Raw genomic sequence first — 18,359 nt, forward strand, 5'->3', positions numbered from 1 at the left:
TACAGCCACAGGAGCAGCAGACTTTTGACGAGCCCTCACAGGTTCGCCACCCCAGAGGATGCCCGCCAAAGGTGTCAAGACGGGAGCAGCAGGAAAGTGAGCAAGGGGCCTCCACATCTGCTGAAGCCACAGGGGAAGCACCACGTAGGAGCACGCATAAGAGAAAGATACTGCACAAATAGTCACTTGGGTGAAATTTGATGTTTTGTGTAAAAGCCATCAGATGAATAATGTAAATAAAAAATCTGATGGCTACTGCTGTAGTTGTGGCATATGTCATTTCACGAATGAGACTTCCACATTGAGGGCTTAGGATTACTTGCAATTGTCAGTATGGTGGTCAAATTGCTAGGAATCAGCTGGTTCTTGGCCATTGTCGATGGTCAGGTAAGAAGCTGGGAGGTAAAAGTGCTTGAGTGGCTAGGCTAAGCAAATCTGGCCAAGATGAGTGCATTCCTTGCATCCCGGGCAGCTATGTTCTCGCGTACTGCTGCCGCTGGTTGATGGGCCTCTGCAAGATGTTTGTTTTCGATCTTCTCCTCCTCCTCCTCATCTGAGGAGGATATGTGAGGAGCCATTTGGTCCTCAGGAATCTGCAAGCCATGACGCTATGCCATGTTGTGAAGTGCACAGCAAACCACGATGATTCTGGAGACCCTGGCTGCTGAGTACTGCAGGGATCCACCTGATCTATCCAGGCATCTGAAGCGCATCTTAGCAAACCGATAGTTTGCTCGATTATGGCTCTAGTGGACATGTGGCTGGAATTGTAGCGCTCCTCAGCTTTGTTGGATGGCCTCCTCAACGGCGTCATTAGCCATGTCCTCAGGGGATAGTCCTTGCCTCCAAGTAGCCATCCGTTAAGTTGGTCTGGCGGACTGAATAGCGGAGGCACACTAGACTGGCGCAGTATGAAGGATTCATGGCAACTGCCAGGGTACTTGGCACAAACATGCAAAATTTCCTTCCTGTGGTCACACACCAGCTGAACGTTGAGGGAGTGGAAGCCCTTGCGGTTGACAAAAATACCTGGATTGCGATGGGGTGCCTTAAGGGTCACGTGTGCAGTCAATGACGCCCTGCACCCTTGAAAAGCCTGCCAGATTAGCTAATCCAACCACACGTGCCGTGACACTTGCTTGATCATTGGTGAAATGGACAATGGCAAAGAGGGCATCGGTTACCTGCGTAATGCATTTGTGTGCGGCCGCCTGGGAGATGCCGCTGATATCTGCTGCTGATCCCTGGAAGGAGCCTGAGGCAAAAAAGTTGAGTGCAGTGGTGACTTTGACAGCCACTGGTAAGGGTTGTCCATCTGGTCCTCTGGGCTGCAGGTCTTGTTGCAGCATTGCGCAGATGCCACCCACTACCCCTCGTGAAATGCGGAGCCGCATTTGGCACTGCTGCTCAGACATGTTGAGGTAGCTGACCCTGTGTCTGTAGACCCTGTTTGGGGGGTATCTCCAGCGCCGGCAGGCTTCCATGCGCTGGCCCCTTCTGGCCTGTGCAGCGTCAGGTGGGCGCTCAGTGACGGTGGCAAGAGGGGTTTCCCAGGAGGTCACACTGGAGATGGGAGTCCGGCTCCAAATTTCCACAGCTTTGGTTAGGCCTTCTAAAAGTTCCCCCAGACCTGAGACTACAAAGTCCTGCCACCTGCAAATGATGGCTGATCAAATCTCCTCTTTAATAGTTGACCTGCAGCTGATAGTCAGCAATCCAATTGTGCTCCGCCAGGATTCACCGTCGTGTTTCAGAACAGGCGTGTTTCACGTGGGAAAAGGGTTAAAATCGCAAAGGCATATCAAAATAGCATTATAGAGCCAATTTAGTGCTTGTTAAGGGCCTTAACGGCCTATCCCGCCTCTTGGAGGCAGGACGGAGACAGGACCACTAGACACGAATTATTTAAAATTGCTTGGAGGCGGGATGGAGGTGGGCTTGGGCCCACCCGCCAGTTTATGCAAGTTTAACCCCCCACATACCTCCAATCCTGCCTCCATGGCCCAATAAAAATCCAGCTCAAGAGGTTGGTGAACAAAATTAGGACACATGGAATTCGGGGTAATATACTAGCATGGATTGAGAATTAGTTAACAGACAGAAAACAGAGTAGGGATAAACTGGTCTTTTTCAGGATGGCAGGCTGTGACTAATGGGGTATCGCAAGGATTGGTGCTTGGGCCCCATCTGTTCACAATCTAGATCAATGATTTGGATGAGGGGACTAAATGTAACATTTCCAAATTTGCTGATGATACAAAGCTAGGTGGCAGTGTCGGTTGTGAAGAGGCTTCAAGGGGATCTTGTTTAGGCTCTGAGTGGGCGAGAACATGGCAGATGGAATATAATGTGGATAAATGTGAAGTTATCCATTTTGTTAGAAAAAACAAAGGCAGAGTATTTCCTAAATGGTGAAAGATTGGGGAATGCAGATGTTCAAAGGGACCTGGATGTCCTTGTACATGAGTCACTGAAAGTGAATGCAGGTGTAGCAAGCCTTTAGGAAGGCAAATGGTATGCTGGCCTTCATTACAAGAAGATTTGAGTACAATAGTAAAGAAGTCTTACTCCAATTATATAGGGCCTTGGTGAGACCACACCTAAAATACTGTGTACAATTTTGGTCTCCTTACCTAAGGAAGGATATACTTGCCATAGAGGGAGTGCAATGAAGGTTCACGAGATTGAGTCCTGGGATGGGCGGGACTGTCGTATGAGAAGAGATTGAGTAAACTAGGCCTGTATTCTCTTGCATTCAGAAGAGTGAGAGGGGATCTCATTGAAGCATACAAAATTATTACAGGGCTTGATAGGGTGGATGCAGGGAGAATGTTTCACTTGGCTGGGGAGTCTAGAACCAGGGGCCACAGCCTCAGGATAAAGGGTAGGACATTCAGGACTGAGATGAGAAGAAATTTCTTCACAGAGGGTGGTGAATCTTTGGAATTCTCTACCCCAGAGGGCTGTGGAGGCTCAGTCATTGGGTATATTCAAAAGAGAAGTCGATAGATTTCTGACTAGTAAGGGCATCATGGGATATGGCGATAGGGCCGGTGAATGGAGTTGAGGCAGAAGATCTCCCAATAAAGACAGACTTAGAGAATGAGAGAATCGGACAAAAACAGAAAAGCAAAGAAATGGACACAAAGAATTAGAGTGGAAAAGAAGCGGAGAACAGTTATAGGAAGCGAATGACTTTCTTTTCATGTGAACATAAGAACAACATAAGAACATAAGAAATAGGAGTGAGAGGGGATCTCATTGAAACTTATAAAATTCTAACAGGACTAGACAGACTAGATGCAGGAAGGATGTTTCCGATGGCGGGGGAGTCCAGAACCAGGGGTCACAGTAAGGATAAGGAGTAAGTCATTTAGGACTGCGATGAGGAGGAATTTCTTCACCCAGAGAGTGGTGAACCTGTGGAATTCTCTACCACAGAAGGCAGTCGAGGCCAACTTATTAAATATATTCAAGAAGGAGTTAGATATACTTAAGGCTAAAGGGGTCAATGGATATGGGGAGAAAGCAAGGACAGGGTACCGAATTTGGATGATCAGCCACGATCTCATTAAATGGCGGAGCAGGCTCGAGGGGCCGAATGGCCTACTCCTGCTCCTATCTTCTATGTTTCTATGTTTATTTAATGTCTTCTTGTAATTTGTTGCAGTGCTACTCAGTATTGACTATTCACACCCCCCTCCCAAAGTCTAAATCGTTAATATAAATTGTGAACTGTGGTCCCAGCACTGATCCTTGTGGGACCCCACTTTCCATCTTTTGCCACTCTGAAGAGCTACCCTTTACCTGTACTCCCTGCTTTCTGATTAGAGGCAGAAGATCAGCCATGATCTCATTGAATGGCGGAGCAGGCTCGAAGGGCTGAATGGCCTACTCCTGCTCTTATTTCTTATGTTCTTATGTTCACATGCAAACAAAGTCATTTGATTCCTATAACTGTTCTCCGCTTCTTTTCCACTCTGTAATTCTTTGTGTCCATTTCTTTGTTTTTCTGTTTTTGTCATTCCTGCCATCCTAGGTATCAGTCTGGTGAATCTTCGTTGCACTCCCTCCATGGCAAGAACATCCTTCCTCAGATAAGGCGACCAAAACTGCACACAATACTCAAGATGTGGTCTCACCAAGGCCCTGTACAACTGCAGCAAGACATCCTTGCTCCTGTACTCGAACCCTCTCGCTATGAAGGCCAACATACCATTTGCCTTCTTAACTGCCTGCTGCACCTGCAAGATTACCTTCAGTGACTGGTGCACAAGGACACCCAGGTCTCGTTGCACTTCCCCTTTTCCCAATCTATTGCCATTCAGATAATCTGTCTTCCTGTTTTTGCCACCAAGTGGATAACCTCGCATTTATCCACATTATACTACATCTGCCATGCATCTGCCCAATCACCCAACCTGTCCAAATCATATTGGAGTTTCTCTGCATCCTCCTCACAGCACACACGCCCACCCAGCTTTGTGTCATCTGCAAACTTGGAGATATTACATCTAGTTCCCTCGTCTAGATCATTAATATATATTGTGAATAGCTGGGGTTCTAGCACCGATCCCTGCGGTACCCCACTAGTCACTACCTGCCACTCGGAAAAAGACCCGTTTATTCCAACTCTTTGCTTCCTGTCTGCCAACCAGTTCGCTATCCAAGTCAATATCTTACCCCCAATCCCATGTGCTTTAACTTTGCACACCAATCTCTTATGTGGGACCTTATCGAAAGCCTTCTGAAAGTCCAAATACACCACATCCACTGGTTCTCCCTTATCTATTCTACCAGTTACATCCTCAAAAAATTCCAGATTAGTCAAGCATGATTTACCTTTTGTAAATCCATGTTGACTTTGTCCGATCCTGTCACTGTTTTCCAAGTGCTCTGCTATTACATCTTTTATAATGGACTCTAGCATTTTCCCCACTACCGATGTCAGGCTATAATTCCCCGTTTTCTCTCTACCACCTTTTTTAAATAGTGGGGCTACATTAGCTACCCTCCAATCCATGGGAACTATTCCAAGTCTATAGAATTTTGGAAGATGACCAGCAATGCATCTACTATTTCTAGGGCCACTTCCTTAAGTACCCTAGGATGTAGATTATCAGGCCCTGGGGATTTATCGGCCTTCAATGCCGTCAATTTCCCTAACACCATTCCCCTACAAATACTGATTTCATTCAATTCCTCCCTCTCATTAGACCCTATGTTCCCCGACATCGCTGGAAGCTTATTTGTGTCCTCCTTTGTGAAGACAGAACCAAAGTATGTATTTAATTGGTCTGCCATTTTTTTTGTTCCCCTAAATCTGACTGCAAGGGACCTACGCTTGACTTCACCAATCTTTTTCTCTTCACATATCTATAGAAGCTTTTACAGTCAGTGTTATGTTCCCTGAAAGCTTACTCTCATATTCTATTTTCCCCCTCTTAATTAATCCCTTTGTCCTCTTTTACTGAATCCTAAACTGCTCCCAAGCCTCAGGTTTGCTGCTTTTTCTGGCCAATTTATATGTCCTCTCCTTGGATCTTATGCTATTGCTAATTTCCCTTGTGAGCCACGGTTGAGTCACCCTTTTTGTTTTATTTTTATGCCAAACAAGAATGAACAAATTCTGTAGTTCATCCATGCGATCTTTAAATGTTTGCCATTGCCTATCCACCGTCAACCTTTTGAGTGACATTCCCCAATCAATCCTACCCAATTCGTGCCTCAGACCATCGTAGTTTCCTTTATTTAAATTCAGGACCCTAGTCTCTGAGTCAACTATTTCACTCTCCATCTTAATGAAGAATTCCAGCATATTATGATCGCTCTTCCCCAAGGGGCCTCGCACAACAAGATTGCTAATTAATCCTTTCTCGTTACATAATACCCAGTCTAAGATGGCCTGCTCTCTAGTTGGTTCCTCGACATATTGGTCCAGGAAACCATCCTGGACCAATATACACTCTAGGAATTCCTCCTCCCCAGTATTGTTACTAATTTGGTTAGCCCAATCTATATGTAGATTAAAGTCACCCATGATAACTGCTGTGTCCTTATTGCATGCCTCTCTAATTTCCCATTTAATGCCATCCCCAACCCCAGCATTACTGTTTGGGGGTCTGTATACAACTCTCACTAACGTTTTCTGCCCCTTGGTATTTCTCGGCTCTACCCATACAGATTCCACACCATCAAAGCTAATATCCTTCCTTACTATTGTTAATCTCCTCTTTTTAACCAGCAATGCTACCCCACCTCCTTTTCCTTTTTGCCTGTCCTTCCTGAATATTGAATACCCCTGGATGTTGAATTCCCAGCCTTGAGCCATGTCTCCATAATTCCAATTACATCATATCAGTTTACATTTATTTGCGCAGCTACTTCATCCACCTTCTTACGAATGCTCCTCGCATTAAGACACAAAGCCTTCAGGCTTGTTTTTTTAACACACTCAATCCTTTTAGAATGATTATTTACTGTAGCCCTGTTTGATTTACACGCTTGATTTCACTGCCTTCCACTTTTGCTTTTCTCCGTCCTGTCTTTTGTTTCTATCCTTGCTTCCCTTTCCTCTGTCTCACTGCACAGATTCCCAATCCCCTGCCATTTTAGTTTAAACCCTCCTCAACAGCACTAGCAAACACTCCCCCTACGACATCGGTCTCAGTCCTGCCCAGGTGCAAACCGTCCAGTTTGTACTGGTCCCACCTCCCCCAGAACCGGTTCCAATGTCCCAGGAATTTGAATCCATCCCCCTTGTACCATTCCTCTAGCCACTTATTCATCTGAAATAACTTGCAGAATGGGCATATAATTGGCAAATGCATTTCAACATAGATAAGTGTGAGGTAGATTTGGGTAAGAAAAATGAGGAGGTTACATATTACTTGGAAAATAAGAATCTAAATGGGGTAGAGAAACAAAGGGATCTAGGAATACAAATACACAAATCACTTAAAGTAGCGACATAGGCCATAAAAAAGCAAACTGAGTACTAGGGTTTACTTCTAGAGGGATAGAATTGATAAGTAGAGAAGTTATGCTAAACTTGTATCGAACCTTGGTTAGACCACACTTGGAATACTGTGTACAATTCTGGTCACCATATTATAAAAAGGATATAGAGGCATTGGAGAGGGTGCAAAAAAGATTTACAAGGTTGATACCAGAAGTGTGAGGTTCTACCCATCAGGGAAGGATGAACAGGCTTGGTCTCCCTTGTCTTGAAATGAGAAGGCTGAGGGGTGACCTAATAGAGGTCTTTAAAATTATAAAAGGTTTTGATAGGGTAGACAGAGAGAGAGTGGGGGGAATTTTAACCCCAAAGAATGGGTGGGTTTAGGTTGGGTGGGAGGTTAAAGTGTTAAAAATCTGAATCCCAACTCCAACCTGCCCACGTCCCTTTTTACTTAAATACTATAATGAGGCTGCATGTCTCATATTGATCTACGATTTCAAATTTAATTCTGCCCATCCAGGTTTCCCGCCAGCTGAAGGAAGGCAAGGACTGCTGGATTCAGGAGGTAAGTGCCTTTTCACTTACCTGCCTCGCCAAACCCCCATCCCTCCCGATCTCCCCCTACATCCCCCATGAGGCCTCCAACCTCACCCCCACTGTCGGCCTCCGATCTCTTCCCCCGCCCTAACCTCCGATCTCTTCCCCCGCCCTAACCTCCGATCTCCCCGCCCCGCCCCGCCCTGACCTCCGATCTCCCCGCCCCGCCCTGACCTCCGATTTCCCCCCCCCTATCCCCCCCAATCTCTCACCCTCTGCCCTGGCCTCCAGTCTCACCCCCCGCCCTGGCCTCCGATCTCACACCCCCACACCCAGCCTCCGATTGACCCCCACCCCTGATCTCACACCCTCATAACCCAGCCTCCGATCTCAGCCCTCACCCTGGCCTCCGATCTCACACCCCTGCGGACTCTGATCTCACCCCACTCCCCCAGCCTCCGATCTCGCCCCCCCCCCAGCCTCTGATCTCACCCCCCACCAAGCCTCCAATGTCACCCACCCCCGCAGCTTCCGATCTGTCACCCTCCCCCCCCCCCCGGCCTCTGATCCCTCAGGCCTTCGATCTCTGACCCCACCCCCCGGCCTCCGCCCCTCCTCTCTGTTCCTTGGCTGCAGCCTGGTGCCGAAGGCCTTGCTGCCCGATAGCCGGCCAGCTTCTCAATCTGGTTGGCTGTGGCCAGGAATCGGAGAAAAAAATTGTTAATCAGGTCTCGCCGTTAAATTCGGCAGGGCCCTACGGAAACCTATTCTTAGAGGGCATCAAAAGAAGATAGTCACCGAGAAATCAAACATGAATTCAGAAGAAACCTCTTTACCCAGAGAGTGATGAGAATGTGGAACTCGCTACCACGGAGTGGTTGAAGCGAATAGTATAGATGCATTTAAGGGGAGCTAGATAAGCATATGAGGGAAAAGAGAATAGAGGGCTATGTTGATAGAGTTAGATGAGGAAAGACGGGAGGAGGCTCGAGTGGAGCATAAACGCCGGCATGGACTGGTTGGGCTGTATATTCTATGTAATTCTATGAAACTAATTGGATAAATTTGTAAGTCTTATCTTTGTTAAAGCCCAGAGCAGACAACAAGATGGTATCCAACTTGTACTCGCCAGATACAAGTACTTGGATTGGGTGGGGACAGGCTGCCGGGAAATGGTAGATTACAGGTACAGCAAGTAATTGGGAAAGCTAATAGAATGTTATTGTTTATTGCGAGGGGAATTGAATGCAAAAGTAGGGAGGTTATGCTTCAGTTATACAGGGCATTGGTGAGACCACATCTAGAGTACTGTGTACAGTATTGGTCTCTTTATTTAAGGAAGGATGTACATTGGAAGCAGTTCAGAGAAGGTTTACTAGACTAATACCTGGAATGGGCGGGTTGTCTTATGAGGAAAGGTTGGACAGGCTAGGCTTGTATCCGCTGGAGTTTAGAAGAGTAAGAGGTGACTTGATTGAAACATATAAGATCCTGAAGGGTCTGGACAGGGGGGATGTGGAGAGGATGTTTCCTCTTGTAGGAGAATCTAGAACTAGGGGTCACTGTTTAAAAATAAGGGGTCGCCCATTTAAGACAGATGAGGAGAATTTTTTTTCTCAGAGTCGTGAGTCTTTGGAACTCTCTTCCTCAGAGCGCGGTGGAAGCAGAGTTTTTGAATATTTTTAAGGCAGAGGTAGATAGATTCTTGATAAGAGGGTGAAAGGTTATCGGGGGTAGGCGGGAATGTGGAGTAATCGGATCAGCCATGATGTTATTGAATGGCGGAGCAGGCTCGAGGGACCGAGTGGCCTACTCCTGCTTCTAATTCGTTTGTTCGTATTACAGAAGATGAGAGAAAGTGATGGCTGTGCTGGGAAACTGGGTGAGTTGGGGCCTGAGATGACATGTAGGATGGAATGGGCAGAGACAGGATGAAAAGTTAGGAGAAAGTGGGCTTCTCGTGCTAGGTTTGGAAGAAGAGTGGACAGTCAGGGATTGGCAGCACTCGGAGGAAATGCTGAGGGATGGCAGCATTTGGGACCTGGCAGCACTCAGGCAGCTGGTATGAGGTTTTTGGAGATTTCAGGTGAGACTAGGATCTTGTAGCAATCAGTTTGGGGTGACAATGGGGATGTTAGCATTCATGAGTGGGACCTGACAACACTTGGAGGAGGGGACCAGCTAGATCCGGCAGCACCTGGGTTACAGGAATCTAGCAGTACTTGTGGGGGCTGAGAGCTGGCAATATTGAGGTGGCTGACAGCATGTGGCTTGGCAGTACTCACCAGGCTGGAACATGGTGTGTAAGTACTCGTGAGGGCAGAGGGGGCAAGATCTGTGAGTGGGCACCAAGACGAGGATTAGCTGTGACTGTAGTATAGCACTGGGTTCAGGAGTGTAGCAGAGGCCTGGCCTTGCAATGGCTGGAATGAAGGAGAGACACGGGGAGAAGGGTTGCAGAGGACAAAGACAACAGGAGGAAGTGCCAGGGAAGTGAAATACAGGCAAAGGAAAGGCCCAGGAGTGGAAAAATGCAGAAGGCAGTGAAAACAATATGATGCAAAACTGTGCGATCATGCACGCACACATGCTAAAGGACAAAAAAGCAGCAGGGAGAGGCACTAATCTCTGAAGGTATGCATGCAAACACAACATATTGTGAAACAAGGCCCAGGTGAAGGATTGAAGTTCCGGGAATGGATGTCCTTGGGAGAAGGGAGTTCACTTCAAGGCAGATATGGTTGGAAATATTGGAAGTTTTGTGATTTTTTTTTTTCAGAATTATTTAATTTGTTATGTTTATTAAATTATAAATTAAAATTTTGGGGGGATATGGTGGGGTTGGTAAGGATCCAACATCATTCAAAAGGCTATAACAGTTTTTTTCAGACATGATTGCTTTTTTTCTTGTGAATTGGATTTATTTGGGGAAACAGTGCAGTGAATTCTGTTCATTTTCATGTAACTGTTTTATCATTGGATGCTTTTTGGTGAACGTGAAAATTGAACCAACCAAGTTGTTTCATGTGCTACGGACACTCAAACACCAGATATCAGATCCCGAAAGCCCTGAAAGACAGCAGCATGCATTGTAGCCACCATGGTCTGGAAGCTGGGTGGTGTTTATTCTCTCCACTATTGTCAGCAGAGCTGCAGTAGGTGCTGGAATCATAGAATGGTTACAGCACGGAAGAAGGCCATTCGGTCCATCGAGCCCGTGCCGGCTCTCAGCAAGAGCACTTCAGCTAGTCCCACTCCCCCGCTCTTTCCCCGTAGCCCTGCAAATTTTTTTCCTTCAGGTGCTCATCCAACTCTCTTTTGAAAGCCACGATTGAGTCTGCCTCCACCACCCTTTCAGGCAGTGCATTCCAGATCCTAACCACTCGCTACATAAAGTTTTTTCTTATGTTGCCTTTGGTTCTTTTGCCAATCACCTTAAATCTGTGTCCTCTGATTCTCAACCCTTCTGCCAATGGGAACAGTTTCTCTCTATCTACGCTGTCCAGACCCCTCATGATTTTGAACACCTCTGTCAAATCTCCTCACTCTTCTCTGATCTAAGGAGAACAACTCCAGCTTAATGGCCTCCTCCTGTTCCTGTGTAACAGGCTTGAGGGGCTGAATGGCTTCCTCCTGTTCCTATGTAAGGCTGGAGGAGGTTACAGAGATGAGGGACGAGGCCATGAAAGGATTTAATGCAAGGATGAGACATTTTAAATTTGAGGCACTGGGGGACCAGGAGCCAATGTAGGTCAGCAAGCACAGAGGTGATGGGTGATCGGGACCTGATGGGGGTAGGATGCGGGCAGTAAGGTCTTAGCTGAAGTTTACGGAGGGTGGAAGATGGGAGGCCGGCCAGGAGAGCATTGGAATAGTCAATTCTAGAGATGACAAAGGTATGGATGAGGGTTTCAGCAGCAGATGACCTGAGGCAGTAGCAGAGACGGGTGATTGATAGATTTTTGGCTATTAAGTGAATCAAGGGATATGGAGATAGGGCGGGAAGGTGGAGATGACGTAGAAGATCAGCCATGATCTTATTGAATGGTGGAGCAGGCTCGAAGGGCCGAATGGCCTACTCCTGTTCTTAATTCTTATGTTCTTTAGTCTATTCACGTAACTGAAGTTCCTCATCCCTGGAACCATTCTTCACACAATACTCCAGTTGAGGCCGAACCAGTGTTTTATACAGGTTCATCATAATTTCCACGCTTTTGTACTCTATACCTCTATTCATGAAGCCCAGGATCCCGTAAGCTTTTTTAACTGCTTTCTCAACTTGCCCTGCCACTTTCAATGATTTTTGCACATATACCCCTAGGTCTCTCTGTTCATGCACTCCCTTTAGGATTGTACCCTTTAGTTTATATTTCCTCTCTTCATTCTTTCTACCAAAATCTATCGCTTCGCACTTTTCTGCGTTAAATTTCATCTGCCATGTGTCCGCCCATTCCACCAGCCTGTCTATGTCCTCTTGAATTCTATCACTATCCACCTCACTGTTCACTATACTTCCAAGTTTTGTATCATCTACAAATTTTGAAATTGTGCCCTGTACATCCACATTCAAGTCATTAATATATATCAAGAGAAGCAGTGGTCCTAGGCCCGACCCCTGGGGAACACCACTGTGTACCTTCCTCCAGTCCGAAAAACAACCGTTCACCACGACGCTCTGTTTCCTGTCACTTAGCCAATTTTGTAACCTTGCTGCCACTGTCCCTTTCGATTCCATGGGCTTTAACTATGCTGGCAAGCCTATTGTGTGGCACTTTGTCTCAAGCCTTTTGGAAACCCATGTACATCACATCAACCGCATTACCCTCATCAACCCTCTCTGTTACCTCATCAAAAAACTCAATCAAGCTGGTTAAACACGATTTGCCTTTAACAAATCTGTGCTGGCTGGTGTTCTCATGAAGTTGAAGGCACCAACTGGTCCCTGATCGCCTCTTAGGTGGGGGTCTACCACAGATTCCAATGAAGCTGCCACACACTCCATTAATGTCTGCACTGAACAAAAAACATCCCTGATGTTGCTGCAAATGAGAGCTGTAGATTCAAGAGCCGCATGTGTCAGTTGCTGCACGTTCTCAGAGACTGACCTTAGATCCAAGAGGTGTGCTTTCCTCGAGCATTCTTCTTTACAGTCAATGCCCATGAATTCTAGTTCCCATGACTCTAACCATGGACTGCTTTCTCCTCAGCCTCCGCTAGGAAGACTGCAATTCCTCACCTACCCCCTACTCCTACGACTGGCACCTCTCGCGCAACCAAAAATAGCTTGATTAAAATGGTGGCATGTGAACGTATCGGGATCTCAGCAGGAAGTGCCCAACTGCCTTATTAACCATGCTCCTGCACCATTCCCGGTGGGTGGGCAGGATTAAAATTGGGCCTTTTATGTCTTTCACTCACTTTCTGGATCTCTCTGTCTCTCTCTGTGTGCGTGTGCGCACGTATGACTGTGTCGCTGTCTCTCTCTCTCTGTCGGTAAATAAACAACCTTTACCAAATAGTTTTCTTGTTAAAACCTATCTAAAAAAAGTTTGTGTTTTACATTGTTTTGAAAATTTTTTGGAAAACCAAACTCAGAATCATTGCTTGGTGTCTTTGGCTTTAACATTGGAGAGATTTTCTGCAGAGACACTGTGCATATGTTCAGAGAGGCATTCTGGGAGTTGTGGTTGTCAAGTCTCTTCAGATGCCAGTGATAACTCTGGCAAGTCCACAAACTTGAGCCCAAAGCTTTTCAGAGAGGTTTAGGCCTCCAATTAAAAAAACATTCTTATACAGATTTTAAATACCGAGTGGCCAATCTTGGTTTGCTGTGGTCATGTTTGCGGTAGATGTGCGCCCAAGCCACCCGCTCAATTGTAACAGCGAGAGGCCTGAACCATCATGGTGGTCGGACCTCACCAGCATGTGGCCAGTGAGCAGTGAGCGCTGAACAGCTGCTTAGAAGCAGCTTAGCGATCAGGAGGGTGAGTTATCAGCTGGCTCCTATGCCGTGCCGGCAGACAGTATGCACCGGGGGTGGGGTGGAAAGTGATCCCAGGAGGACCCTGCACTCCTGCTAATCCTGGTCCCACAACAATGAAAGAAAAAAAAAATGGCTGTTTTTAGAGCGGCCTGCAGTGGTCCTGTTGAGGAACGCTGGTTAGGTTGCACCACGCCAGGGCCAGGAACCAATGGGTAGGGTATGCACAGTGCACGTCCTTCCCATTGGTGCATGAAAATTGTGTTAGGGTCCTGCAGCGGACATTATACCCCGATTTAAATATTTAAAGAAGCCTGTTCAGGTTGGACTGTTGTGAAGTAGAATAAAACAATACTACAGCTGATCAATAGATTTAACGTGAAGGGTAACAGGATCAAGTGACTGTTGGTGTGGCATCACAAGATTGATTTCTTGAGGGATTTCCTGGTTTCTATATTATTTAGTGTGTAGTATATATAAATAACAAGAACCCCCCCCAAAACTATAAAGACACTAGTGTTGTTGTTAACTCAGTTTTAAAAAATGTACTTCTGAAATTCTGTTTGATATCTCTTCGGCCCCTAATGACAAAGCAGTAATGAAAATTGCTTAGTCATCAGACATGATGAATCTGGTCTTATAATACACTGGGTCACCTTTGAATTCTGGAACAATTGCATGACATTTCATTGTTAGTCCTTACAAATTTGTATCAGCTTTGAAAGAGTTAGAATAAATGTATTTTGAAGTTAGTAATATTCACAGTATAATATTTGTCCAGCTCTAAGTAAAATAATGTTGATTAATTAAAGTGGGAAATATAAATTCTGTTTCTTTGCAAAATATTAAAGGCAGTGTGGATATGTAGGGGACTAAATTGGGTGTGTAGTGGCCATTTTTTAGGTGCTACACAGCCATATAAGGATCGAAAATGGGGTCCGAGATGCGCGTGCACACTTCCGACTGGAAGTGTACAGGATGCCATCTTGGTAAAGGGGTTTGCAAGCGCCCGCGTAACAAATGCCAGCAACATGTAAAGCAGTGAGATGATGATGCAAATCAGTATGCAATGCTGATTTGATGCCAGCGCTGCCATTTTCGAACTCCACACTCCAGCCAACAGCCTGTCTTAACCTCACACAGCTGAACATAACGTTAAACAGAATCAAGGACCCCACCAGCGCTATTTAAAGGGATCATGAACTACTTTTAGGTTAGTTGCTAGATTTCTTCTGGCTGCTGGTGCAATTGTACGTGTTTTTGGAGCTTTCCTATACTTGACTAAAGTTTGAATAAATGTAAGAAGTCACACAACACCAGATTATAGTCCAACAGTTTTATTTGAAATCACAAGCTTTCGGAGCACTGCTCCTTCGTCAGGTGAAGTGGAGAGATGCATAAAGACACAGATACCATCATCACACGTGAGGACACCACCCACCAGGTACATGGTACATACTCATGTGACTCGGCCAACGTTGTCTACCTCATACGTTGTAGGAAAGGATGCCCCGGAGCATGGTACATCGGCGAGACCATGCAGACACTGCGACAACGGATGAACGGACACCGCCAGGCAGGAGTCTTCCCTCCCAGTCGGGGAACACTTCAGCAGTCAAGGACATTCAGCCTCCGATCTTCAGGTAAGCATTCTCCAAGGTGGCCTTCGAGACACACAACGCAAAATCGTAGAGCAGAAACTGATAGCTACGTTCCGCACTCATGAGGACGGCCTCAACCAGGGGCTTGGGTTCATGTCACGCTACATGTAACCCCACCTGATGTAGGGTCATCCACACTCGAGTCGTCGTTGGCTTGTTCTCTCTACACAGATGCGGCTGGACCTGCTGTGATTTCCAGCAAAAAAAATGTTTTTTTGTCTTTTTTTGTTTTTCATACAGACCCCAGCATCTGCAACATTTGACCCCTTGTGACCCCACCTCATTGTTCTTTGATGTAATGTTTTCCTGACTAACCTGTTTGGACACCATTCACACCTTTGATTGCTGTGATTATCTCTCTGCCGAGGTGTGATAAATGGCAGTTAGAAAGATTACCTGTAATCATCTGGCATTATTCTCTGACTATATAAGCTGTGTCTTTATGCATCTCTCCACTTCACCTGATGAAGGAGCAGCGCTCTGAAAGCTTGTGATTTCAAATAAAACTGTTGGACTATAACATGGTGTTGTGTGACTTCTTACATTTGTCCACCCCAGTCCAACACCAGCATCTCCACACCAAAGTTTGAATAGTCTGCAGGGAGTGGTCTGGCTGGTCTTGAAGTAGTTTTTTGGTCATTTAAAATCTTGTGCTAAATTAGGTTGCTTCCAGACATGGGTAGCCAGGTAGGGCTTCCTCTGGGAATTGAACATGACTGGGAGAATGAAGAGAGGCCACGCAGGGGAGGACAGGAGGGAGGAGGAGGAGAAGGGCTCTCAGCAGGAGGTCATATCTGCCGAGGGTCTTCAGGGAGAAATTCTCTTACCTCAACTTCAACGAGGACCAATGCATGAGATGTCTTCACTTCACAAAAGAGGTCGTGACTGAAATCTGACAATTGCTGCAGGCTCAAAGTAGGGCAAGGACAGCATTGCCTATGGCTGTTATCGCTGAATAGCTGGCTGTGAGTGCGAAGCTTGCAACAGTGCTAAGTGTGTGAAGGTGAGGTGAAGCATATGAATTGAAGGGTTGAGTACTGATTGATAGAGATTGTTAGTAGGTAGGTGATGGGAGTGTAGTGAATTGAGCAATGGATGAGGCTTGTGGTGCCTTTGGTAGGGTATGCCATTTGAAGATTGAATTCACTCACCTTGACAACTCACGTCAGATTATTAAACTTCTTCCTGCACTTCATCCATATTGTTGGAGCTACACTCCTGTCCCCCTGTGGCTACAGGATGTCTCTCCTTCTTTCCACATCGTGCACCAAGACCTCCAGTGCATTGTCAGAAAACCTTGGTGCATGCTCTCTTGCATGTTCAGCTATTCCTTGAAGTATTAAAGCACAGATTCATTTTTCAAAGGTCTGCCACCACTTCTTGCAACCACAGCGCATCTCCCCTTTAATAGGTGCAGGCTGCCATAAAGTTGTGCTGGCCACCTGCGATATCAGGCCTCCAGCTGATGCGTGCAGCCAATGAAAAATGCAGGTAGCGCTGGCTGCATGCAGCAATCACTTAAAACAACAGGCAGCACAAATTTAACATGCTGCCTGCATCACAATGAACGGGTGCGGGTTAATCGCGTACTGCGATCCCCACGCCCGTTTTTGGGGGTTAGCCAATTTAACCCCGCAATGTGTTAATTTGTGGAGACTGCTGAAAATTGAGAGGCCGGACCGCAATTCTTCCCTTAGATGGTCTATCTGAAAAAGTGCCAAGCAGAGGGAAGCGAATCCCTGTTCCATTTTACTGGGAAGCAAAATTAAATATGAAGACCTGAGAGAGATGAGTGTCCCCTTCCAAAGCAAGATGAGTTCATTTGGCTAAGGAGCTAGAAGTGTGCAAGTAGCCATTTTGCCTTTCGTCCTGCTACCCTCCAAGATTAATGAGTTGCACATTTGTGTCTATGTATAAATTGGAGGCGTGATGGATATTGAATATGAAAAGTTGTTATTCTTGAAGAACATTTAAAATAATCTGGGTGTGATTTCACATGGTATGAATAGAGAGCAACACTTCCAATAGATTGAGTTTAAAACCAATCTACAATACAGCACAGAATAATTTAGCAACAGAGAGAACATATTTGCAGTGTTACAAATGTTTAACAGGTGCTAATACACCCCATAACACAGAGAAAAGCACTGATACAATTAATGAATTGGATGTGGGATCTAAATATGATGGTATTGCAAGGCCAGAAGTAAAGACAGCCAGCTGGAAAAGGATCATGGTTAAGTGGTATAGTTTACAGAGGATAATTACCTTACTGATTACAAGGTTAATTTAATCATAAAACTTTAAGGACTGCAAACTGGTATTTGTTGAAGAGAATTTCAATACCAAATGTTGATGCTGAATCGTAGGGAATAATTTTTGAATATTTAATGTCAGCGGTCCTTACAGGCAGCTGCCTAGGATACCAAACCTCTGGGAGAGATCACGCGCCAGAGATTGTGACCCAAATTTGTCCCCAATACTCACCTTTCAACCAAAACAAGGACACAATTTCTCCCCCCATGACTTTTGATATTATGGCCCTGAAATTAGGATCGGGAGCTTGCCGCGCGTGCAAGCCCCCCGATGTGCACTCACCCGGCGCGCCGACATCTGAAGCCTGGGCCTGCTTGCATTTCCTGTCACTGGCCCGGTTCAGATGTCGGTGCGATGAGCTTACCTGATCCAGCGGCGTAGTTAGTGCGATGTGCCGGCTGGGATCAGGTGAGCACTGTGCAGCCAATCAGGGGAGGGGAAACTTCATTCATGAGTTTGAGAGTAAGAACTGTCAAACTCATGAAAAGTATGGGCTGCCAAAACACTACTTAAACTTTAAATAAAATTTTAAAAAACATCCCACTGATTATATTAACTATAAATAAGTTAAAAAAAATATTTTAAACAATTAATCAAATTTTTGAAAAAAATAAATTTTTAAAAAATAGGGTCTAAAACTAAACTTACCTTACTGTAAATTCTTTAAAAATGATAAACCTGTGGAAATTTTTTTTCTAAATTGTACTAAAAGACCACTTACCTGTAAAACTAAATACTTACGTCTGGTTTTTCCACGCGTAAAAACCGGAGGCCTTTACACTCGGGCAACTCTGGAAAAAAAAAGGAATTTCACTGTGCACGCGCTGCATCACAAGTCGTACGCGTTCTGCCTCTTAACCCCTTGGGTCAGAGGACAGGAAATGCCGGTTTTCAGTGCATGCAC

General features: G+C 45.7%; 1 long non-coding RNA gene across 1 annotated transcript in view; it reads right to left on the reverse strand.

The window, feature by feature from the left end:
• Positions 1-18,359, reverse strand: part of LOC147109261 (uncharacterized) — a 125,370-nt gene that overhangs the window by 70,993 nt on the left and 36,018 nt on the right. The window lies entirely within an intron of this gene.

This window comes from Somniosus microcephalus, chromosome 12 (assembly GCF_052327205.1).
Source record: "Somniosus microcephalus isolate GS21.2 chromosome 12, FLI_Smic_1.0, whole genome shotgun sequence".
Lineage (NCBI taxonomy): Eukaryota > Metazoa > Chordata > Chondrichthyes > Squaliformes > Somniosidae > Somniosus > Somniosus microcephalus.